General features: G+C 40.1%; 1 protein-coding gene and 1 long non-coding RNA gene across 4 annotated transcripts in view; one reads left to right on the top strand and one right to left on the bottom strand.

Annotated features, from left to right (window-relative positions):
- Positions 1-7,016: 7,016 nt before the first annotated feature.
- LOC139804674 (uncharacterized) lies at positions 7,017-14,839 on the bottom strand. Its single transcript, XR_011729490.1, has 3 exons — positions 14,097-14,839; positions 10,121-10,207; positions 7,017-7,240 (listed from the first exon to the last, which is right to left on the bottom strand). It is a non-coding gene; the product is annotated as an uncharacterized lncRNA (long non-coding RNA).
- A 75-nt stretch (positions 14,840-14,914) lies between these two features.
- The window catches only part of SHANK2 (SH3 and multiple ankyrin repeat domains 2), a 279,149-nt gene continuing 267,725 nt past the window's right edge, over positions 14,915-26,338 (top strand). For all 3 annotated transcript variants that reach the window (XM_071762128.1, XM_071762127.1, XM_071762126.1), the window contains exons 1-2: positions 14,915-15,058; positions 23,833-23,961. The gene's annotated coding sequence lies outside the window, so the exon portion shown is untranslated. The remainder of the gene's footprint in view (positions 15,059-23,832; positions 23,962-26,338) is intronic.

Consider the following 26,338-nt stretch of genomic DNA (forward strand, 5'->3'; position numbering starts at 1 on the left):
GTGTCACCCGATGGACAGGCAGCAAATTTGTTTTCTAGGCAGCACAGAAGTTTTATTATTCTCTGGGAACACTGGTAATTGTTCTGAACATGGAATGTGGCATCTTACATTTCATATTAATGCCCAAGTAGCTTTCTGAGAGAAGGCTCCCACAGCTGCCTGCTCAGCTTATGGCAGCCTGGAAAGGAAGGTATTTTAGTCATGGGGAGGAGAGGCTTTAGAAGGGTTGTATGCATGATCTGATCTGATCTGAAATATATAATATACATAATATATATGGCACTTAAATAACTGTGGGTTGTTAGAAACTGCTCTCATGTACAGAAGGGAGACACCTGAAAGAATGAAAAGGCTGTAACCTAATTTTAAAATACAACATTAAGACAGAAGTGATAACTGCAGTGAAGACTGACATGAGCATGGATAATAGATAATGATGTACTTGTATGTGAGCTTTGGCTGTTGTCAGACCCTGAGGAAGTCCCATCTGTTCCAGCCATTCCAGAGACTTCTGTGCCAGTGCACGTAAATTCCCTTTATCTTTAGTGCCCATGGTTGATATTCAGCAGTACTGGGGCACTATGAGTATAAAAGGTGCAGCAAATACTTTACATATTTCCTTATAGAGCTAAACCAGCCCAAACTCTGTGTTCAGCCACAGTACTAGGACCCAGCTGATGTGAGCAGCATGGGTATTACAGTGAAGGATAGCACACAGCTCCTTATTTCTGGGTTACCAGAAAATGATCTATTATGCCCTGCAATCTGCTGCCAGACAATCTGGGACAACAAGGCACATAACATCATTTTGATATTTTGAGAAATGGGGACAAAAGAATTAGAACATTCTCGTTGGCTGCCTTAAAAATTTCTTCATGACAGCAAGCAGTAGGGAAAAATTTCCAACTTTTTCAATGGCAATTTTTTTTTTAAGAAAAAAAGATACACTTTATCAACATCTTTAAGAGTAAATGCAGCTATATAAAAAATAAATTGAAAAAGGTATTCTGAGCCTTCTAGCAATAAAACCAAATTATTCCATTTCCCTCAGCAGTATAATTTACTGCAAAGACAATGATGATGAAATTTAGATAAGCTTTTAAATTTATTTAGTGGTAACAGGAATTTAGTGTCTGTTCTAATGGTAATGCATATCCCAGCTTTCTAACATGAAATTAACTATAGACCTTGAATCCAAAAAGAGTGGAGAGCTTTAAAAAGCTGTGTATTGAGTACTTAGTGTGTAAGAGTATACATTTATACTCTTAAATATAAGTATCCTTACACAATGAAAATACTCTTAAATTACTATTAACAAAGGTAGTGATCCCTAGGGGGGGACTGGGAAAGGGAAATTTTACTTGCTTACCAAACCAGACTAATGCTACAGTATAAAAAACTGCAACTCTACAAGTTCTGACACTGTGATAGTTACAACAAGACATATAACTCCTCTGGTGAATTTTCTTGCTCTTTTAATTTACAGAATTGCTCTGAAGTAGAATCTATTTTTTTTTTCAATATGAGGATTATTATATGAATACCTGTGAGTATTCAAACTTTGAGCTATTATTTGAATGCATTTGGCACAGTATGTGTTGTATGTAGTGCCTGGTTCTGGTTGGAGGAAAGCAGAGAAATTCTGTGTGCAAATATTTGCATCAGCATATTCTCCATTTATTTTTAAACAATATTTATATGTCTTATTTTTAAATTGTTTTTTCATGAACACTGGGTTATGAAAAGTTGATTCCTCAGACCTTTCTGCAAAACACAGTAGTGATTTAAGTGTGGCCAGTCTGACTTAATCTGTAAACAAATAAGGATATTCAGGATAGATTTTTCTATGCTTTGTGTCTAACTGATGAAATGTATTGTTTTATGTACACATGGCTGTGAACCACTTGACCAAAAAAGCTGCTCAGCAAAAGGCTTGTGCTGGTATCTCAGCCCTATGGCTTCTGAAGGCATCTTGTAGCAGGGCTTACTGCTAATGGCATGACTCTCATTATTAAATTATTCAGGAAATTCTTACTGAAGCACTACTTTTCAGCTCTGATCATGACATAGTTTGACATCCAGTTAGAAGTAAAGTTTCTTTGATGGATAACTGAGTGTTGAACTCAGAGAGTAGATTTGTAAATCACACAAATATGGTTGATAAGTTTGCAAGTTGAGAAGTTTGCAGTGTCTCATTTGCTTTTAAGGTCACAGTTCTTCACATCATTTTGGTTGGAAAAGACCTTCATCATCACTGAGTCCAACCATCAACCTGACATTGCCAAGTCCACCACTGAATCATGTCCTTAAGTGCCACATCTGCACATCTTTAAAATCCCTCCAGGGATGGTGACTCCACCACTTCCCTGAGCAGCCTGTGCCAGGGCCTGACAACCCTTTCTGGGAAGAAATTCTTAATGTTGTGCCTAGGAGAAAAGGAAAAACAGAATTAAGAAGATCAGGGCCTTCTGTAGAATTTGGCTGAGAATTTCTGCCCACTGTAGGACTCCCAAGGCAAGGTAAGAAAAACCCTAAAAAAGGAAGCTTGGGCTCCATGTGGCTTTGTGTGTGTGTCTGGTGATGGCTTTGCAGGGATGGGGTCTCACATCAGCTTTATTTCAGTAGATAATTTGGGGCTTCATTTTGTTTTTTCTAGCTATCAGGCTGCTCCTTGCAATACATGTCTTGCTACCACTACATCAGATTTCATGCTGAGGGAGGGGAAAAACCTGATGATGGCAACAGCCTATTTTTGCTCCTCAGTTAGGGATAAGGCTGAAGTTTCAGCTTGGATGAGCTGATAAAAAGAAACATGTGAACTCAAAAGGTAAAACAGCACTGGAAATCACCTGTCATGTCATTAGTCATGCTTAGATTAATTCCTATCAGGTCTATCTGAATTTCCCATCCTCTCTTCAGGCAGGTGCTTGTTTTCCTTCCCTTAATGGCCACTGCCTTCAGCAGAAGGGGAGGCCTTGTAGGTTTTTGTGCTATCCCCCAAAATTTCTTTGGGAGCAGATTTACCTCTTCATGGCAGAACTTGTACATCAGTAGAACTTGCTGGTGACCACATATCTGTCTGCATCCTGCATTTGTACTAATGAGTGCTGGGAAAATTAAGTCCTATTTTCCTTATCCCACCAATAAATAATAAGGTGCCCAGATATGCAGACAGAATGACCCCAGAGACCCAGCAATTTAGATGAAGAGTTTGCAGCACAGGGGAATTTATAAAATGCATACTTTTGGGGTACTTTAGGTTACTCTGCATTATACTGACCCACTTATGTCTCCTTGGTCCCTGGAGAGCAGAGCAGGGATGCTGTACAGCTGCTCTGGCTGCTTTTTGTCCAGTCCTGTGCTCACCAAACACCAGGGAGGTCCAGATATGGGGCTGATGGTCTTCTCTGTACTCTCTACATTTCCTTTGGCTGTATCAGGTTGAGCAGAGGGCTAGGGCACCCCAAAATTTAATTAAGCTTTGGAGCTGCAAGAGAAAAAAAGGCAGAATATTTCACAATTTTGCAATCACTGGTGAAATTCAAAGTACTGAGAGGATAGCAAGGTGGTTAGGAGATGAAAATCCAGCACTGATGTGGCTTAATGTGATTTTTTACAAGTAAAGACACTGATCTCAACCAGCATGATGTAAAATGATCCCATGCCCAGGTCAGGACCCTTTTCTTTCTTAGCTGGGGTTTCTTAGGTGACCAGGTCACCAGACCAAAGAAACCAGTCTGCTCCATCCACTGTCAGTTCTAATATAGCAAATATGTGTAACTTTTTTTTTTTTTTTTTTTGTGAGCAATAAAAACTGTATGAGATTGCAAAAGGTTTATGTATGTTTTATAGTAGGAGCAACCATTAGAGTAAAACTACATTGTTTCCCTTTTTCATGCTTCCTTTCTGCTTTCAGACTACATTCCCAGTGAAGCAGGAACTTCTTCATTTTCTGCAAACATCTCAGTGAAACAAATTAGCAGCACAATTATGTATTTTTGTGATCACAAATGTTATAAATCACCCAATATTGCCAAACAGGAGGAATGAGTTTTCCATTCATATCCCCTAATCAAGGAGGAAACCCAGGGTACAATTTTTTGAAGGCTTGAGTTTTCAGGTCTGACTCCACTGGGTGTCTTCCACCACTGATTCATTCCATCTTCAGGACATTTCTAGCAATATAAAATTCTGTTCTGCAAATGCTCCCTGACAAGCCCCTACATGGTATAAAATGGTTCAAATGAAGTTTATATTTAGTTACAGTCACTGCCATTGTTTGACTGGTAGAAAAAAGTAGTTTAATCCCTGTTAATGTGTTGGTTGTGTGTGTGTTTTTTTTGTTTTTGAAAGGAACAGTAAAATGATTTGCAAAATGTTAGGGCCTTCCTATCCTCTGTGCATGTCTTTTCTTTCAGCAGATGTTGGACTCAAATGGACCTCTTAGATTAGAAAGTTTATTGTGTTGTTGAGAAGTGTAGCCATAATTTGTTAATAGGTAATTTTCCAGTTCCCAGTACTTCTGGAAGGTTGGTAGGACTCTGCTGTCTAGAAATCTCCTTCCAACTGTGCTTTGCTTCCTGCAGTGCAGATGTACTCCTGCCCTCCTTTAAGGTAGTGTCAATTTATTGCCTTTGAAAGTAATAGGAAAAGATAACAATTCTGAGTTAGGGAAGAATCAGATGTGGAGGAATCTGTGATCATGTAAAACATACACTAGTGAAGAGCAAGGCACCTTCTGATTCAAAAAAATAAAAAAGGGTTTTTTGGTAAAACACACAAGCAAAAGGCTCAAGAATTGGCTGCACCATTGACTCAAAGGTTTTATGTTAGGTAAATCAATCCCCTTATGAAGCTATAAATGTTATGTTGCTCTAAATTAGCTGGGGATGAGGATGTCCTCAGAACTAGGTGAGGATCTCTTTGTCCTCAGCCTTCTGACTGTAGAAATGTTGTTCCTATCATCACAGCAATCTGCTACAGAGAATTAAAAACTACACTAAACTTGAGGCTTTTCCCTATCCCTGAAACAAAGACTGTAATCATTTACCTTATCTTTAACATCCTAGCAGTTGCAACTCCATTTATATACTAATTAGCAGTCCATTCATATTAGTAATTCATACCAGCATTTTCCATCAAAGGTTTAAAATTAAAAAACTGAAACTAAAAATAACAATGGAAAAATGTTTTCAGGAAGGAATAGTGCTTTCCATCAAATGAAGAATAGAGTTTCCACCACTTTTAACTTAAAAGCCATCTTTTTCTATCCACAAACACTGTCTTCATCAGAGTCTAGTTAGAAAAATGCACACTGAAAAAAGGTCTTAATGTGCTTATTAGACTTTTACTTTCAACATCTGAAAATACTGTAAAAACAAGATCACAGCCCAGTTGGTTATTTTAGACACAGCTTTGATTTCTTCTCTGTTGAGTAAAGCATTTGAAGCCACGTTTGTCTTTCAGGAATTTGCTTGAATGCAGTTGTTATTAAGTAAATGCATAAATATTTTGGTGAATAAGGAGAGAGTGCTGCAGCAGGCTTTAAATGAACTAAGAATCAAGCTGATATAGGGATGCTCTAGGTAAACAGTGCCAAAATTTAGAGAATTTGAGACCTCTACAATGAGCACCATGAATCCATCTTAATCATGGGGGCTAAAATTTTAATCTCCATTTTTCTTATCTGGAAATTAGAATGCAGGAGGAGGCAGCAATCTGCTCATGTAAGTGGGATGTGATTGTCAGACCCCAGCCAAACACAGATAAGCTGGATTTTTCAATACCAATGTCTACTCCATTCTCATAAGGGGAATATTTTCTGTCTGATTTGAGATTCCCAGCTGATATTAATGAATGCTGTACATGGGCCTTGAGGAAAGAGCATGAGCCAAGGTAATCTGGTTCTGCAAGGTGGCCACTCCATAATGAAGCTTCTCATATTTGAGTTAATGGGCCAAATGCCCTCCCACTGACTTCAGTGATGAACCTGGCCCATTATTCCTAAGTGCTACTGACTGCACATGTTCTTACTTGACTGTTAGATGGCTGAAACAGGCTGGTGAGCATGATTATATGGAGGGTGTGCAGAGAGGACCATGACAGAGACCACTGTGGCTCATTATGACTGACTGAGGATGAAAATGAAAAAGCTTTGCTGTGTAATGGGCTATTCCAATTGAGATCTTGCTTAAAATGCACATCAAAAAGGATAAAGTCTTCAAATCAGCTTTCCAAACTCATGTTTTATTTTGTTTTCTGATTTATTTTAACTTCAGCTGAGATGTGGAATGAATAATTTTCCAGGATTGACAAGTAATGCTGAGAAGTCAGGGAAATACTAACGTGTTCCAAAAATAGACACAGCTATCACATTTCTATTCAATTAGAAATTTCTGAATTCTGTGAAAACCACAGACTTTGCAGTGATTGATCATGAAAGTCTTCTGCTGTGACAAAACTGAGTAAAACCAAATTGATAAAATAATAGCATGCCCATTTTTCTTAGACTAATTCCAAATCATTGGATGTTACTTTGAATCTGTGTAGTACTGACTTGGTGATCTGATGTTCTGGTAATTTCAGGCTCATCTTATGCTGGCCAGTTCACAGGTGAAAAATTCTTATTTTATTCCTCTAGAAGTTTTCACCTTCAAAACATTCTCTTGTTTTATGGCCATTTTCTGGTAGCACAGCCCAGAATTCCAGGGACTACTCCTAATTCATCCTTATCAAGCAATAATGAAGAGAGGTATAGAAAATGCAGTCATTTGGGATGGCCATAGGAGCAGAGCATAAGTGCCATGGAAAATAAATTTATTAATAATTTCTTGTTTTGACTTCTTGCATTCCTAAATCTTAGTTTCTTCCTCTCTACAGTTCAGATTTTGTTCTTCTACTGTGTTGCCCCATGTGTTTTCCTGGAAAACATAAAATCAAGCTGAAACACACAGAGTTTTGTCACCTCCCTGTTACCTGCCAGTCTTTATATGACAGTTGTTAGGTACAAGTAGCTGTATTTGCAGGAAATGCATGGAACACCAGTGAAGCAGTAATCAATTTGTTTTCAGTTGTTCCATGCAAAGATTTATTTCAACACCAAATGACTTTTTCTTGTTCTTTATATTACCTGGGGAAAGCATTTGTTACACCTTCAGTTGTCTTAAACTGTTCTCAAGAGCTGGGAGAGGTTGTCATGGTGTCTCAAGGAGATGGTCAGTGACATTTTTGAAGCTGGCACCTGTGGGAGCAGAATTTCAGGGAGTTGTGATCTTTGTGAAGAGCTGCAGCTTTGCTCTTTTAGCTGCCTTTTACTTGCTTGAATAACTGTATTTTCTGTGAAACTACGTAAGGAAATGAGATGTAATGACTATAAAAATAAGTGAAGGAGAAAAGAGGACATAACATGACTTGAGTGGAACTTATCTGTGACGTGCTAATCTGTTATTTTTCACTGATGTAAAGGTTAAATCCATTAACTGGTGGTCTTCCAGTGAGGACAGAGAGCTGACAAGGCATGAAGGGCTTGGGCCAACCAACCCACGAAATGCTTGATCTTTGAATGCATGACTTTTATTGTCAGCAGCAAAAATGACTTGACTTTCACATGTTCCCTCTACATGTGAGGAAATGAACATAAATTAATAGCTACAGTAATTTCCTCTGGGTAAATCTGTCTAAATGGTCTTAAATAGTAGGATGCTGAAAGGCTAATGGCTTCAGTATCTGACATGCTGAACATCTACAGCTGTCTGTGAAGCCAAAGGAGGTCTGGGTGCTTCCTGTCTTTGAAAAACAGGTCACAACACCAACAATGTCTTTACACAGACAATCCCTTTGGTTTCAGTAAAATTTACAGAAACTTGGAGCAGGATAACAGCCTGATCTACCAATACTATCCTTGAGTTTCTAAAAATCAGAAGGCTTGGAAATGATTGCCTGGTTTGCCCCCTGAGAGATGTTAAGACTATGAGAGCAGTGGTTTTATCCCAAGCTGTTGAATGCATCAGTGCTTTGCATTTATTCTGGAGAGTGAAACAGTGTGGGGACATGAGCAAAGTGATATTTTTTCTGTGTCCCAAGGTATTTGTAAATCTGTTACGCAGGATGGCTGTGTTTTTATTTTGTATTTATGGGTTTTTTGTCTGTGGGGATAATGATTTCTTGACAATATTGGCATCTTCTTGGACAGTTTTATCAGAATATGCATTTAACGGAAATAATGGAAACCTTTTAAAAGACTTTAAGGTTTTCTTATACTGTATTTGTTTATTAGGAGTCTGCTCAGGTGTTATAATGATCCAGGCCTGACTCAAAACACAGGTCTTGTGTATTTTTTTCATTTTCCTAAAGTTTAACTGTACCAATGATTCTCTGAAGATACAGGCAGAGAATAAAAGTCACCAAGTTAGGAAATTTTAAGAAACTGCTGCCCAGTAATGGTTGTGTGTATGCATCCAGTCTTTTCTAGCAACAAATAAAATAGATTAGCCATAAAAATCAAATTATCTTAGCCATGTATTAAAATATTTAAATTGGAGTTTACCTGACCCCTCAGCTGAGATGTGCAAATTCCTCCACCATTGCAGTGAGAAGTAAAAGGGGTTCATTTGAACTACTGCCTCTTTTACTCAGCAGACAGCCCTCTTGCTCAGTGACTTGCTACCATCTACTGTGGCCTGTGTTTTCTGTTCAAAGGAAAGAGTGATTGTGCCTAGCTGGCAAAGCAATTAAAGAAAAAAAAAAAGGATAAAAATAGTCATGTTTTTCTCTCCGTTCTGTATGCCCTGGGTCTCTGTAATGTGGCAGCTTTTAAATTATTTTACAGTTTGCAAGAAGCTGGGAAGCAATAAAATCTAAGCTTACCTAACACCTGATAGCATTAACTAGAGTTCAGAAACTTCAGATTAATATAAGAGGGAATGTAATTTGGATTTAGCAAGAAGCAGGATTCATGAATTCTCCATCCACTGTGACTAACTTATGCCTTTGGGAAAGCTTTTTAATCTCTATTTTTGCCTTAGCAGGTCCATACAGAAAATGAATTTCCCTGGGAATGCACTGAAGGTATTTATGAACGGTGAAAATTCAGTGTAAATAAAAACCAAGTAGTCAGTGATTGGTAAAAATGTTTAAGTGTTAGCCCCAGGGAAAATAATTTTTCTGCTTTTATTTATAAAAGATTATTTAGTTCTCCCTGATGGGCTGGTTAGTGAATGATGAATACCACAGAGTAGTGCTTTATTTATAAATTGGTGATTATATATTTGCATAGTAAAGATGGCTTTACCAGCAAGCATCTCTTTCCCTGTTTGAGTAACCACCTCATTTGGCTGAGATAAGCTGGATGAAGATAGAGCACACATTTAGCTTGACAGCAGAAAGCCTTCTTGGTTTTGATGAACTCTGATTTTTAACAGCAAACTTCAATGCTTTCCTATTTTTAAAGACATGGGGTCTAGTTTGAATGATTGAACTCAATAAATATTTTCCTGTGTAACTTTTAAGAAAGAAATAATCTTACTAAATGGCTATTTAAGTAGTTAAATGGGGCATGTTCTTAATCCTGAGGAATAAGTTTTGAGACAGAGAACCATAACATTAAAATGTTAGTAAATATTCCTGTTGGCATGAAAAAGAGAACATCTGCTAAAGTCACGAGTGGTTTGTTGCCTGAGTTAGCAGTAGGACAGCCTACAGCTGATAGCTCTGGCTTGATAAAAGAGCAGTGCATAGAAATGTTTGTCATGGGAAGTTCCTTGAAATCACACTGAAAGTGTTAAAAACATAATAGTTCACATTTATTTTTATGTTCTAATTTTTCTAATTCTAATTTAAAATTCCTTCGAATTTTAATTTATTAATTTAATTCTTTCTTGGGTATCTTCAGAAACTGCTGTTAGGATACCTTAACTATTTAGCTTGTGTCCAAACTGAAGTATGTGTGCATGAAATGGTTCAATTTCCTGGAAACCTTCAGGGTCAGGTTGGACAGGGCTCTGAGGAACCTGATCTAGATGATGTTCCTGCTCTCTGCAGGTGGGGGTTGGACTAGAGGACCATTAAAGGTCCCTTCCAACCCAAACTATGATTCAGTGACATGATTTGTCCCTTACCTTACCTTATTTGTAGTGTGTTTGACAGTGGATGATGGATCTGTTGTCCAGAGATATGAAGAGATGCAGAAGGGGCCACCAGTAAATCCAGTCTGTAAGAAAAGGACTGTTAACTTGTAGTCTACTACACACAACAGTGTGTCTTCATTTCTCTAGTCTACCTTAGGATCTGGCAGCTTCAACTTAAAAAAATATAAAATCTCAACTGTATGGATAAAGATGGCAATTACTGAAATCTTGAAGAGGCTTCATACAAGGAAAAAAAAAAAAAGAGAACGAAATTCTTTTTTTTGAAAATCAGACGTGTACAAAATAACAAATTCCATAAAGCAGCATAGTTGGTCAGAAGAGCTGGGGAATGTTCAGTGAAAGCCAGAGGTACTATATTTAAACACCAGTTTTACTTTTCTGTGTTCTATTGTATTATTCAAATGGATTTCAATTAGTTCAGACAGCAATTCCACTTAATTAAAGGCTTGCAGTGAATGAGGGCTCAGTGTGAAGCAGAGGTGCACACATTCACTGTCTGCTCACACCCATCAATAACAGTGAGGAGATTCTTTATTTAAGAACAACATCTGCAGCTGGAAAAAGCTGTGGTGAAGCAGGAGGAAGGCTGTGTGGCCATGGAGCTGCTCTGATGAGAGCTGGGGAGCAAGGAGGAGGAGGGTGACCACCTGAGTTTACCTTCAGGATTCCAGAGCAGATTAAGGAAGACATTAATCTGTAAAAATTTGGGGCTGATTTATGCACATCATGAAGCCAATTGTATACTGCCAACCAACATGCTAACTGTAGAGGTAAAATGGAAGATGTGATCTGGAAGGTCAGAGTTCTGTACAATGCTCATGACAGGCCAAGCCCAGCCCAGTTCTCAAACTACTGTGTAAAAACTGTGCATGTAACCTGAGGAGGAAATGAATTAACTGTTGAAATCAGAACATCACAAATTTATCAGAAGAAAAAGACACTTCAACTTTCAGTAGAGAAATATTAGATAATTAGATATTTAGATAATTTATTCTCTAATGTGTGGTATGTAATAATGATTTTATGCTTCTATACTGATTTATAGAAGAATTATTTTCTTCAACATCAGCAAGGTAAAAAGGGGAAGTTAGAGAAGACCATTTTTCTGTCTTTTTAATAGCATGAAATTGCAATGAAAGACTTGTTAATTTTTACATAGACTGGAAAATGAACAGATTTATTTCCTTATCTGTCATTAATTTAAAAAAAGTATTTTATCTTGGGAGTGCAAAGAAACTAGTAAAATTTGACACAAAGTATTTGTATTTAAATGGCTTATTATTTTAAAGGGCACTAGAATCTCACATCAGGAGATAATCATGCTAGAGAAGTCTATTCAGAGTCACAGGAAAAAAAAAATCCTTCTTTAATTTATCTTTGTATTGGTTTAAGCCTAATAAGCTGGCTTATTAAGGCCAGCTGAGAAACCATTTCTGAATAGAAGGGGGAAAACAGTTACTGAAGTATGAAAGCAGAGTTAAAAAATGGGATAAAGATGCCAAAACATCATCTCCAAAAAGAGCTTAGGAAGTCTGACTTCTACAGTACTGAAGAGAAAATAGAAAAGGATTGGGAATTCAGGGTGAGGATCTTAAGGGCCAGAATGTTTAAGAGAGTAGGGGTTTGAGACCTTACCTGCAGGCAAATATATTCTTCAAACTCATTTAAAAGATTTAATTTGGCCATTAAAGTGCTTTTTATGGTTTTCAGTAAATGTGCAAAAAAACTCTGAATAAAAGATGCTAACTAATGTATGCAACTTGATAATTTTCTAAACTTTCTAAACAAATATGCAGGGTTTGTTTAAATGAAATACTTGGCTGTTTACCTCTTTTACAAGAAATCTGAGTTTGGAGCCAGCCCCATTATCTTTTTGGTCCTATCCTGACTTCTGTAATTCAAATACATGCATGTTCTGTTTGATTGGAGCTTTAAAAATCTTGTAATAGGTCTAATTCTGAACGTACAGTGAAAATTATCAGAATGCTCTGAAACCAGGTCATTAATCTAAAACAATGAGAGGTTAAAAAGTCCTTGAAACTTCCTTTGCTGTGAATCAGAAATAATGGTTTCATCTCAGTTAACAATCTCAGCCTACAAAGTGTTAGTTCTCCAGTCTAAGATAATTAATAGTCCTCTTCATGGAGAAAGTTCCCTTGAAACCACACAGTTGTGTCATACAAAATTAACTCTTGCTATGGTTGTTTTTGTATGCTTTTTGAAGGATGAAATATTACAGACAAAATTTCCTAATATTACATCCCAAGTTACTGGTTTTTAGGCAACTGGTTATAGTTGGGAGTAGTTTCTATGTCACAGTTTTATTAGCTCTTAGTCAGTTGTATCTCCTGAAGGTAATTTTAAGTTTTTAAAGGTAGAAACCCAAAGATCTAGAAACTGAAAATCTTTTTAGTTATAGATAGGGCTTTGGCAGGGCTTAATTATTAAAGTAAAGTTTTAAATATCACAGTTAGAAAATTGGGGGACATGTATTAGTGCTTCTCTGCTGTCTCTATCACAATTTATAAAATAGCTGAAGGATGCCAAACTTCTCTTGCATGTTAGGCTTGACAAAGAAGTATATGCAATTCAATTTGATCATACTTTTGAGACTTTTCATTTTTTAAATTTGATGAAGATAGTGTTAATTAAATGCCAGTAAAAATATGGATGCAGAATTATGCTTCATGCAAAGCTACTGATGTAATTTTCATTTGCACTTTTTGCACAGTGGTCATTGGATTCAATACTGAGTTTTGAATTAGAGCGTAAAAATGAATAAAATACTTTTTACTGCTTTTTTGGGGGGGTATTTTTTTTTCTAGATGTTGTTTTTGTTTTCAAGTTTTTAATTGTAAAAGATGATGTAGATGGAGTTTTTCTTCTTAGCACTGCTGTCCTATTTTCCCATGATATCCCCTGGGGATCTAACATGAGTTTAAGTAAGTCCATTTTTTCTCGACTGACAGAACAAATGTTCAGATGCTTTAAAATTTAAAGAGCAAAATGTAGGGAAGGGCAAATCATCTTAGAGAAGAAGTAGGAAATTCTCATTCAAATCAAATAGCCTTATTTTGTTTGTTTGCTTGCTTGCTTCTGGGTTGGTTTTGTTTGCTTTTAATTTTCTATAAGGATGTTACATTTTGAGAGCTGGGCATTCCCACTATCCTTGTATCTGAAAGGAAAGACCTCCATGTAACACCAAGGACTTTCAACCAGTAGGGAGAAAAATGTGCAAACTTTGCCAGCAAATGCATCTATGTGCATAAGACCTTTTGCATGAAAATTATTTTCATGGCACACCGTTTAATGTTTATGAATATTTATGAGGTAACAGTAGCTCTGCGTATATTAAAGAATATTATCCTTTTCAAGGACGTTTCTTGTTTAAAAAGAGCCACTTGAGATCTACCATAGTAGAAAGTTTTGTAACTATACAAAGCAATTTGGAAAGCCCAAAAGTGGGTTGCTAAAGATATGTGTATTTTCTGTTCTATTTACTTTGAAATTACTTATACTGAAAAAAATAGAGTTGCTGTTGAAGTTCAGTTTTCCATTGTGCCTTAAGGGTTGACTTCCTCAAGTGGTCTAAAATCTGTATTCTTGCATGGAATTCATATTCTAACATGAACCCATATTCATATTCATTTGATATGAATACAAAATTCATATTATAACATGAACTTTGCACTAAGTGGAATTATTGGTTTGCAACTGGAGTTGCTTGGGTTTGAGGAGAAAAAGACTCAAAGATACGACCTTTTTAGGATGACATTTTACAGAGTACTGGTCCTAATTTTATTGTGGCCACCAAGGTGGTTCTGCGCTTCTCACGTCTCCAAATCCTTCCAGTGGCTCTGCAAGGATCCTGGTTAGAGATGAGCATTTACCTGAAGGAGCTGCTGGAGATTCAGCCCTTGCATTTCAGGTGTATGGTGTCTTTGGGGTTACCTGTGGAGGAGTAGCTGCCCCTCAGGTGCAAGTTCTGGAAGTCGATGTCTGGGAAGACGAAGTCGATGTCTGGGAAGAGGTGGAGAAGCAGCTGGGAGTGCACGAGACTGGAAAATCGCGCGCGTGGCCTCTGTCTCCCCTCTGTCTCTCTCCCCATCGCCATCTTGGATTCCCCCTCAGCACCCACCACACGGGTGGGTCTCCTCTCGGGCTGAGCCTGACACCTTCCGTTCCTCTAGGAAAGATCAATGTGGCAGCAGAACTTTTCCGATTTCTCCTGTTGACTGCGATACTCATCCCTGCGGGCTGCAGAGTTAGCTGTTGGGGGGTTCGGCAGCCCGGGTTGCCTGACAGAGCTTCTCAGCTGCCCCTCGGCCTGCAGCGCCTCATGGCTCCAAGGAGGGACGAAGTGACCGCGTTTGGACCCCTCAGGAGAGGGACGGAACTGTGCGCTGCCAGTCAGAGGAGCGAGATTAAAAATTAAAAGAAAACCCCAACAACACCGAGAATGGAGGGACCGGCGCTGGCTGAGGCAACTGAGCTGCCGGACAGCCCTCTGGGCTACGGGGACTGACCCCTTCCTGCCCGAAAGGCAAGGATCGCCCTGGGGGTACCGCGGGGTCGCTGAGGTAACCGGGGGCGTTGGGGCACCGCTGGAGCCGCCTTTTTTTTCCCCTCGGCACGGAGCGACTCGCCCGGTAGCAGCATCCCCTCCGTCGGCACAGACGGTAAGCGAGGCTTCGGGCACCGGGAGCGGGGCGGGGAGGGAGGGGGGGCCGGCCCGGGCGGCGAGGCGGGCGCTGCCTGAGCACGGGGGGCGGCTCCCCGGCCTGTCCCCTCCACCTCCTCGCCCGCCCGCCCGCCCCGGGAAACGCGGCCCCGGCGGAGGTGGAGGCTGCGAGGCTAGAAGGGAGCGGTGTCCCCGCAGCCCCCTCACGGCTTCCCGCCCCGTCCCGCCACAGGTAGGCACGGCCCCGAGAGGGAGAAATGTCGGGGGGGTAGAGGGGCTGCTGAGGCGAGGGCCGCGACCCCCGGAGTTGCCCCGCGGAGTGTGTGGGGGCTATCGCTCTGCCGGGGGCTCATTCCCCCTTCCTCGTAGGCAGGTAAACGGGGAGTGTGTGTGTGGGGGTGCTTCGTGCAAGGGAACCCCCCCGGGAGCCCGCGAAGCTGAGCTGCTCCTTGTCCCCCACTTGTCGCGGAGTTTCCATAGCTCGGCGGGGCTGGAAGGTTCTTTCCCGCCCTGGCTGCTGGCTGGGGGTGGCGGCGGTGAGGCTGCACTTTTGGGGCTGCAGAGGGTGGGGGTGAAGGGGGTGGAGGTGGTGAAGCGGCACTTTTGGGGCTGCAGAGGGCGGGGGTGAAGGGGGGGGGGGGGGGGCTGTGTGGCTGTGAGGAGAAGGCGAAGGCGCGGTGTGGGCTGGACAGAGCAGGTACCGGGGTGGACCCGGTTCTGAAATAGTGGAGGGGGGGGCTGGTAGACTGGGGGGGTCCAAGTGCATCCTGACTTGATTGCACAGAGGGAAGGCAGAAGTGAGGGAGGAAGTCGGGAATGCTAAATCCTTGCTCGAAGCAGAGCGATCATCCCTCACACTGTTTGAGGACTGTGAGGAGCAGGATGAGGTGGGAGAAGGGAAAAGGATTGAGAGTACTAATGGGAAAGTGTTTCCCGAGGACCTCAGGAGTAGACAAAGCAGTGGGAAATGCAGTCAGCTATTGGCATGCTTAGTCCTGAAACACCTGTGCAAGTAGGCTTGGCTCTTTAACACAAGAGAAGTCACAGAACCTCCCTGCAAGGGACTGAGCGCACCTGAAAGTTTTTACATCCCTTTATTTTTAAAATTTTTTCTTTTTTATAGATTTTTAAAGGTTTGTTTTCTTTCCTTCTTTCCTCTGGTCTTGGCTCTGTTGATCTCTTCTCAGAATAACCTGCCTTGTTGAAGGGAGTCTCTGTCAGAGAAAAAAAAGTCCTCAGAAACAAACGCTATCTTTGTTTAAAGCTATTTGTGGATCAAGGTTGTGAATTAAATGTGAACTAGCGTAGCTCTGCTTATATTAAAATCACAATAACATTAAAATAATCAGTCTTGGGAAGTAAGTAGGCTGAAATGCAGTTGAGCAGTGTGAGAGTTTAATGTAGGTTTTGCAGTACTTACATCTCTCTGGTGAATAAATACATAATTAGTGTTAGGCCTTTTTGTGATTCTTCTCTTTTATTTGAAGAAGTACTTCAGGGTAGAGATTATAACTAATAACATTTTTAGTTTTTCCCCCTTTCCTCCCGAGGTCTTCAGATGTTTGTATTTGTTGTGGTATACTATGTGCTTTATTGATACAGAATGTTATTTTAAAACCTGTTGTGTGTTGGTTTGGGTGTATTAGATTTCCTGTGCACCTCTCTGAAACAGGCTTGTGGTTGCCTAATTGCCCATGATTGTGAAGAATGAGAATCAATAAACAAACAATGTCCTCATTCTAGTCTGCTGTACCTTTTATAATATATTTGTACTACCCAGCACAGAGCGGCCTTAGTCTGCTTGTCACTGTGAAACAAATAATAGGGAATAGCACATAGCACTGTTATACCTGAGGGAGTACGTAGACAAAGCAGCAGTGGCTGTTGTTTTGTTTGCCTGGAGCATGGTCTTCGAGGTCAGTAAGATGCTGATGAACACCCCACCTCCTGTGTGCAGTGGGTAACTGGGAGGACATTCACATCCACTAGCTTAGATGTAATAAAAGACATCAATAAAAGGAGTTAGTATGGATCCACCCTTTCCAAGTTTCTGTTCTGTTTAGAAGTTGCAGCTACAATTAGTGGAGTACCTGTTAAATATTTGAGACTGTTGCTGGATAGGACAGTAAGATTTTTGGGGGCTTGGATATGTATGTGAGTGGGAGCTATCAGGTGCTCTGAGATGTAGTGAATTTTAAACACACACACTGTATGCATTTCATAATCCCAAGACACTGAAGTCCCAGCTGTCCTCCTGGATGTTATAGGACATTAACTTTGCCCATATAATCTATATTAAAAATCCAAGAACTGCAGTTAGGCTAAATATGTTAATCCCCAGAGATCAAATGGGAGCACAATCCCCAAAAAGAGAAAAGGGAAATGGAGATGTTGGAGCATTCAGTTCCTTGGAGTGGGTGGCAGGAGGGGGTTAGCAGGTTAGTCTGATCCCAATTAGGAGAAGCACTCCTGGTCTTGTGGAAGGAGGCAAAATGGTCTGAAAAGGCCCTTGCAAAATAGGGGCAACACTTCTCATTCCCAAATTTTATTGCCCATGTAATCTTAGATATATTAGGTATAAGCACCACCCATTTGCAAAAGCACCTCCAAATTACAGTGCATCTTTGGTGTTCCTTCTCTAACCACAGCTGGTCTGATGGTTTAGAGGAATTCAGGTGGAAAAAGTAGCAGCTGAATTTAGGTAGCCAGGATTAAAGACTGGCCAAATGCATCATTATTCCTGTGCACCTTTTCCAGGTGTTTTGCTGTAAACCATAATTAAAAAGCCTCTGAAGGTATTGCTGAGAATCAGGGCCAGGTGACACTCATTGCATTGATTCTGAATAGGTCTTTTGGTGCCTTTTTTTTATCCCACATAACTCGGTGCTTTCCACTGCTGTTAGGTCTATTAGGTCCAGATTTTTTTCTTTTTAATCAGGTTGATGCATCTCAGCTTTTCACTTTTTCCCTTACTTGTGTTTCTCTGGCTCTCAGGTGAGACTATTTAAGCTTTTTGTCTTCCTTCAGCTTAAGAATTTTCCAGATGCTGTAAGCCCTGGGTTACTTCTGAGCTCCCCCTCTCAGAAGCAGCCCTGGTGCTCTTTCTGTGGGCTGCTGGTTGCTACAGAACTGTTTGAGTAGATTGTGTCTCAGAAATAGTACATCTCCTCCTTGCACTGTGTGGATGGTCTTGCAGCTTTAGCCCTTGAGGATGTGCCTCAGGTAAGGTGTCTGTAAGGTATCTGGGATGCAAGGAAGGTGGAGGGCTGGGAGAGGTGGGGCTCCTTTTGCAGCCCAGAAAAGAGCGGTCTGGAGAAAGTGAATTATGCAAGAGACTCCCAAATGGCTTGGTCAAATTTCTTTCTTAAGTTTCTTTGGCAGACTTCAGTTTCAGGGCTTCTGAGGTCAGAGTGTTATGGTGGGGAGTTTGATGATCATTCACTGTGTAACAGAACTGTGAGTTTCTAGAGAAGCTCCTCAGAGCCTCAGCATGACGTAGGTCTTCCCATCAAACTAGTTTTCCATTAATTAAAAAAGTATGCACCCTAGATACTGTGAACTCTTTGGTAAGGATGGTTGAGACAAGTTATTTGTCTTCAGCCTTTTAGTACTTTCTTTTTCATGTCTCTTGCATATCTGAAACATCTTTGCTGAAAGCTACAAGGAGGATCATGGCTGTATTTTCGAACTCCTCAATCTTGTCCTAATCAAAAATGTAAATACATGCATAATGATTTGCTTGTCATTAACTTCAGGAAAACACCGTCATGCTAAAATCAGTGTTTTTTTGAGTCTTAATTTTCCTGTCTGCCTGAGAAGTAACACCTGGAATTCACAAACCCAAGATTTTGAAAATACAAACTACTTTCAGCACTGGTGTTTACTTTCTGCATTTTTCAGTTCAGCCAGGGAAGAGCAATAGTTGAAACATACAGTGCTTTTTCCAATCAGTTTCTCTCTTCAGTCTTCGTACTTCAGTCAAAAGCCTCATTGCTTTTTTTTAAATTTTATTTTAAAATGAACAAACTTAGCATGGTGTTATACTCACACTCAGCTTGCTATCACTGATCTTGTTGTCATCAAGTATGAACACAGCATTGAACAGATGGCAGAAATTTCAGGGAAAAGGACTTGCAGATTTTGGGGAATATAGGCAAGCCAGGGGAAAAGAATGTCTTTGGAGACAGGGTAGCAGTGTAGCTGACCCTGGACTTCAGTTTCCCCAGCATGAAGCTTTGTGTATGAACTGAAAGATCAGGCTGTGAGTCTCTGTGTGAAGCAATCAGTAGACAAGGATACGACACAGGCACTTTGCCAGCAGTTTGCACAAGTGTTTTTGCTTCATGTCAGAGATGCTGAGAAGAAAAACTCCTGAGTTCTCGCTTGGCTGGGGAGATGATTGTCACTGACAGTTCAGAGATGTTGAGTATGTGTATTAGTCACAGTCATTCTGTCTTTAAGAATAAGCAGATGAGATTTAATTAATGTTAAAAACCTGGGGTCTGAAATGAGCCCTTTGCACGCTTCGTTTGCCCAGAATTCAGGTCTTGTTTTAATAGGCTGCCTTCAAGTCTGGGAGTCTGTAAGGCAGCACAGGGTTGTTTGAATCAGATGCCTTGGTGTATGGATAGGGCTATCCCTACCTAAAAGTGCTCACAGTTTTTGAAAATAGGATTATCAGCAGTACTGCAAATACCATATGCTGCTGGAGTGTGTTATGCTGCTGGTTAGCAGTGTGCATCCTGAACCCCTTAAGAGCAAACAGACAGTGCCACTTTTAGTGATGATTCAATATAGCAGCTTTAACATGTCTTTCAGGAAGGAAGGGAAAACAGTGTACAGCACTTCTGGTGATACCTGTAGAGAAATACTTGTAAATGGAGAGATAAAACATAAGGCAAACTGTGGATCAGATTTAAGTTGAAATTATGTTTGGGAAAGAATTTTGATTTTCTTTACTATGACACATTTAGCATATGGCTCTATCTTATGGGTGAGATATGGGAGCTGTAGTTCATGCTTAACATGGTTTGTAATAAATTGCTGTATTAGAATCAAAGAGTGGTTGATCCCTTGCTTAAAAAAAACTCCAACCAAACAAACCCTGTTGGTTTTATTTTTTCAGAAAATCACATAGTTTTTAGGAACCAGCTAGGCTACTGGGGCTTTTTGATGGAAAGAAGAGTGGGAGAAGAGTGCAGCCATGTTCACTCATGAGCACTTACTCTTTTTGTATGTAGAGGTCTCTTGTGGTAGATGGGGAAGTGTGCCTTGTGCTCAGCAGCATGAGCTCTGAGCATCTCAGTAGCTATGCATGGTTGAGCAATAGGATGCTTAATGAGAGGATGCTGAAGGATGCAATAAGTGTTGTGCCAACACCTTCATAGAGGCACCAGAGACCATGCCTTTACAATTAAATAAAATAGGCCAGTGGCTGTTCTTTGTCCCCCAAGGCCAAAAGGCACAGCACAAGCTTCCTCCCACACACATGAGCAGTGACCAGACTGTCCATTGGGAATGGAGTCTGGGGTCTCTGAGAGCCCAGGCTGTGCTTGTGCCATCACTCTCTGGGACCCCAGGGTGAGCAGACAGGAGAAAAATGCTCATGAGAGTGCAGGCAAGTAAGCAGCACAAACGGTCTCTGGCGTATTTTGTAGCCATAATGTTCAGAACCTATGGCATCATTCTTCTGGAATTGTTATTGCACTGTGATGTAGAAGGGGTGTCATAAAAAATTGACTTAAACCATTTTATTCCTGTGTTTGGATTCTAAATGTCTCTGATTTAGGTTTTGGTAAAAAACCATTCTACCGAGCCATGTACACCAGCTCCTCCTTGGAATTTCAGATTCACAGTGCATGTATGTGTTTTGTTTAATTAAACTTTACTAACAAAATATCAGCAGAGTGAGCACTTGAGAAAAGTTGAGAATTGCAATGAGGATGCAGTCATTAGGGAAGTACAGTTCTGGGACTAGCATACTTCCAATTACAAACAGGATATTTACTCTGAGTAAATTTTAAAAGCAAACCTCAGAAAGTCATTTACACCCTATTTTTATGTTAAACACTGAGGCTGTGAATTTATGAAACCAGCAGTTTAAGCCTGAAATTTAATCACCAAAGTATAATAGAAAATATATTTAACAGTCCTTAATCTGATTATCAAGATACGTCTCCTTTAATTTGTGTTAACACTGCAATATAAATATTTTAAATTATCCAAGCATTCCACCATCATGACTTCTACCTGGGGATGCAAGAAGAAGCTGTGGATTTTGAATTTGTGACTTCTCTTGTTCATCCTTTCACATTGTTAAGTCTCAGGTAGGGAGATCTGGTTTTGGGTCATTTGTAATAGCTCATGGTCACTTTTGGGTTATACCAGCTGGGATGAGGAACAACTAGAGGGAAAAAAGGGATAGATGAGAAAAAGGAATAAAGAAAACAGATCTTAAGGAGGGAAGCAGAGATGGAGAGAAAGGATGAACAGTGAAGACTGTTTCTGTTAAGCTGTTATGTTTATCATAACCAGGGAGAAAGTGTTTGCTGACCTTAATGTGGGACATGTAGATAAAAAAAAATGAATGGAATGTCAAAAAGAGAGGTTTTAGAAAAAATTCTTAAAATGCCAGGTTTTTAATTCTGCTGGTGGATGAGTCTGTGTTGCTGGTGAAAACTTAATGTCTCCCACCCTGTAAGAAATGTAAAATTCTTCCTCAATTTTAACTTTACTTCCATAGCATGTGGCTTTTTGCATTTCTGATAGAATGGGTGTAAAGTTTCTTCATTAAGCTGTAAAAGTCACAGTTAATTTTGCAGCTGAAAAGTCCGATGTTGTCTTAGGTGTAAAGGACTCAAAAGTTACCCCTTTTTGGGAAACATTTTAAGTGCCTTTTCTCAGAATTTTCTTAGCAAGAAATCTGGACCTGTCCTCTTGGTAGCTTAAGGTGTCACTGACAGTGCTGAATACACTGGCTCCAATCTAATTTTTAAATAAAATGGAGGCTATAATTCAACAAGGCATATAATTAAGGGATTTGTGATAAGACTTCTCTGGGTACAAAAAGTGTTTTTTGTAGTGAGAAAAGCCTGTGTTCAGATCCCATCAACCTGTTTTAAAAAGAGGGCTGTTTGCAGAACCTGTGATGTGCAGGAGGCTGTTACTGGTGTAATGGGCGTTTCTCATATCTGTAGTTTGAAAGCAACTTTTCCAGTGAATGAGAGTGATGTGGATAGGGTGTGTCACTGGAAACCTGTGTTGCATTTCAGTGAACAGTCACATTTTGGTTAAAATTATGGCATATTAACGTTTTTCCTGTTTCCCCGCTATTTTCAAAATATATTTTTTTATATATATTTCAAAACTCTCAAAACATTACATATGGAGATTTCCCCCCCCCCCAGTTAATTAGTTAAAAAGTGCACCAAGTTCCTCCAGCATATAATACCTATTAGGAAGTTATGAAACCAGAGGGATTCCCACCTAGGTCATGCCCCACTGCCACTCTGCAGGCAGGGAAGAAGAATCAGATACCTGCCACTACCACTCACCTTCTCACTGGAGAGGGACTTCAAAAGACCTGATCTGTTGAAAAAATAAAATGTGCCACTTGCTAGCCTTCAGGTACTCCCAGGACATCCTTACAGCTTTGATGTTAGCAGTAAATTTTAAACTCTCAGGTAGCAGACCTGTGAAAATCCTCGAATGGTTCTTTTAGACCAGCTGCTTTCCAGTGAGGCTTCTCCTTACCACATGCCATCACTGTAGCAAGTCAGTAATTTGGCCTGTTAATTTAGTCCAGTATGTATGAATATCTGTAGCCATTATTTCTGAAAATAGGTATTTAAGTATGCTATAAATGATTGTAGCTGGATGAAACATTACGTCCCTCTTAAACAATATCTGTTCAGTTAGACAGCATTCTCACAGGACATGACTTTGGTGTGGTTTATTGTTATTAGTGTTGTTATTTCACGTTACTTTAATAAGACTGCAGAATGATCCTACTGTAAGTGCAGTGGACTGTACAATTTCTGTCTTCTCCAGAAAATACTAAGATAGGATTTTCTGAAGCATATTGTAGCCTAAAAGACATAAGCAAGAATGTTTTGTCCTACTGCTGATAGTCCCATGTCCTGTGCTACCCATTGTTTCTTCCTAGGAATAGTATAAAGAAATACGACTGATAGCCAATTATTTTTTTTTTAACTTTCTCCTTCATTGTTGTCTCTATTTTTTTATGTAATGTGATAATTTCCCAGAAGCTGGAATTGCTGTAGGAACAACAGAAGTTTATGTGGACCTGATGATCTAGTTCATCTTAATTGTTGCCCCTCTCCCACCATGTAATGATAAGCTGTTAGTATTAGGCCTAAAAATGTTGAAAAATTTAAAATAAAATGGCATTGTTTTTTGGCAGATCAGGCTTGTCTACCTGTCTATTCCAGACATAAACATGTATTTGATATTAAAATCAGTAAGATGTGTCAGCTGTGGGCTCCTGAGGGGAGGCATCTGGAGAGGACTCAGAGACACCTCTCTTTTTTTTACTGCCTGCTCTCATGATGAAGCAGGGCCAGGAAGCAAGGCAAAACTGTGGACTATATGAATGGCTTACAAGGCTTTAGTGCTTGAAAATATGTTTAATTAAGGGTTGGTTTCATTTTGCCCAACTTTGGTGGTTTTGGTGCCTTTAGTGGTGAATAGAGAATGGTCCTTTGGGACAGCTCTGCTTTCCATGTGGCTCAGCTGTCTCTGCAAGGGTGAGTTTCTCTCTCCTGCCTGAGCTTGTAGTGGTGGCTGCTTGGCAGGGATGCCAGACCTGGCTGCTGTATCCCATAGAAGTCTCTATTTGTGCTCTGATGACTCTACTGGGGAGAGGAGGACTTTAGGAGCCTTCCAGGCTTTGCTCACTGTCATCTTCTCTCTAAAATGGGCCTGAAACCTTCTTTGGAAGCCACCAACCCCAAGAAATTTAACACTTTTCCCATTTCTCACTTTCAGCCCTGTTAATTCTGCTTTGGTCCATCTGCTCCCTGCTGAACACACAAGCCCAGGAGGAGGGAGGAGCAAGGAGCAGTCTGTAGCTCTTCTTTGTGGGCACCATCAAATGACTCCACTCTCAGCCACAAGGTAGGGTCATATGGAGGGGGAGAGGTTTGCCACCTGGGGGATGAAAAAATCTCAAGGTCGGCACTAAACAGCCTTCCTGCCCTTTCACCCCCACAGAAGTTGTCTCCCACCTGTGGACACTGTTTTTTTCCTTTTTCTTTCCCTCTGCCAGTTTACCAGCCTGTAGTTGAGGTGCTATCTATGCTTTGCAAACACCACAAGCACCACCTGCAAAACAACTGAACCTACCATCTGATAAAAAAGCATTGCAGAAGAAAAACATGCTTTTTATTTTATTAAATGCTCCTGCTGTGTGAACCTTATTGTCAGCATAGTGTTTACCTGGTAGTGAAATCTCTCTAGAATGTATTTGTAAATGCTACAATGAAAGGACTTTGCTTTTTACAAATTCTTCTTTTTACTTAGGCCTTTGCACTTTTATAGTCACGTTTGAAATACTAAGTTTTTGTATCATTGTGCATACAGCTTAGCTTGTTAGGCAGCTGTTTAATGAATGTGCAGAATAAAGCAATGTGAAATTTTTAGACTTCAAAACCTGTGAGAGACATTTGAGGAACAAAATTGTTTATTTTGCTTACTTTGAGATCCTCAGCTGGTGTGAGCAGCTCTGCTGGAGTCAGTTATTTATGCCACCTCAGAGCCAACTTCAAAATCACAAGAGTTGATGCAGAGAGTGGGCACTGTGTAGCATCTTTTAAATGCAACATGGAAGAAAATATGTCAAGGTTCCTAACACAGCCATACTGCAAAAAATAGTCTAACGTAGTATTTTGCTTTTTTTTGTTTTCTCCTTTCTCATCCTCCCTTTCCTATGATACCCCAATAACACTTTATTATTTGGTTTCTCTCCTGAGGAGAGGGATAACCTCCCACACAGCTGTGTGGTGGCAGTGCAGTGGTTTATATCTCATGGAGCTGAATTTTAGTGTGTTCCTGTTTCTTTGTTTTCCGGTGGGCTATATTTCTACATCCCAAATGTCTGTACACCTCTGAATACTGGTGAATTGTAAAGTTCATCAACCTCAGCCTTGCAGTTCTGTGCTTGATTTGACAAGGAATCTTGGTCAGCAGTGGCAACAAAGCATTGCTAGCATGATGGCTACTGGGGACAAGCTTTATTTGGGGAGAAGATAATCAGGTTATTTTTTCCTTCACTCTCTGTGAAACAATGTCTTGATGGAAAGCAGATCTGCAAAGCATCTAGGGAGCCCCAAAAGTAAATCTGAGTACATTATGGGGAAAGTCAGTATCCCCTTAATTGAAAACATGACATTTCAGGTGTGACTTTCACTGATAACGTTGTCTGAAGCTGCTTAAATATTGTTTGCAAATTGAATGATAATGAGCACAAATATCCAATTTGCTAATTATGATGCTAATAGGTCATTAGCAACTGATTCTGCTAGCACTTGGTGATGATACTTAATTTGGGTTGCTTACTATTGTGTTAGCTTTTGTTGGTAATAATGCAAGATACTCATGTCATTTTTCCTTTGAAGATTTATCTGAAAAATACTGCTATAAACATAGTCCTTGTTGTTTTCCTCTCAATATTGTTTATTCAATATTCTGTTTCCTACAAATAATCAAGTATTTGATTTTCAAATTCCCTGCAAAATGTATGTTTAGAGAATGTTCTCCATACTCTTTTCCACTGCCATTCTAATTTCTTCCAATTTGTCTGTGATTGGTAATGTTACAATGTACATAATACCAGCAAATATAGTGATAGGACCTGTAGGGGTTGGGATGCTGTGTAGATGGTATCTACTGACACCACACTGCTGGTGAGGAAGGTGGAGTGTTGGGAGGAGGTGGACAGAGAGACACAGGAGACTTGCAGTGCAAGGTGTGGACAAACTTGACCATGTCAGGTGGGCTCCCAAAAGAGTTTTTGTCTGCATACAACTGGATAGATCAGATTCATGATTTCACCATGATGCTCATGGTGTCTCTCCCAGCTGAAGCTGTGGCCCATGATCTCACTGAGACATGTAGTATCTTCAGAATCCTTGATGGGTTTTCCTCCAGGAATATGTTCAGTTGTGCTTTAAACATACACTGAGCTTTGGTGACTGATGGCATCCTGTGGCAGGGAGTTCCTCAGCTTCACTGTGTGTTCTGAGCTTGTGGGATTCACTTGCTGCTTTGTACACCTTTTATTAGAGGAGGTAGTAAATTATCTACTTGCTTTCTCCAGCCATGTGTAATAGACCTTTCAGCAAAATTTTGCCCAGGCTTAAAACGTTGTAATAAATTTTTCTTATGGGTGTGCTGGCTGATTTATACATGTATTTTCTTGGCCAAATTTCTGTATCTTTTCTAGTTTCACCTTAGCCTTTTAAAGACTTAGGAAGAAGCAGAGGAAGACCAGGAA

Source organism: Heliangelus exortis, chromosome 18 (assembly GCF_036169615.1).
Source record: "Heliangelus exortis chromosome 18, bHelExo1.hap1, whole genome shotgun sequence".
In the NCBI taxonomy this organism is placed as follows: Eukaryota; Metazoa; Chordata; class Aves; order Apodiformes; family Trochilidae; genus Heliangelus; species Heliangelus exortis.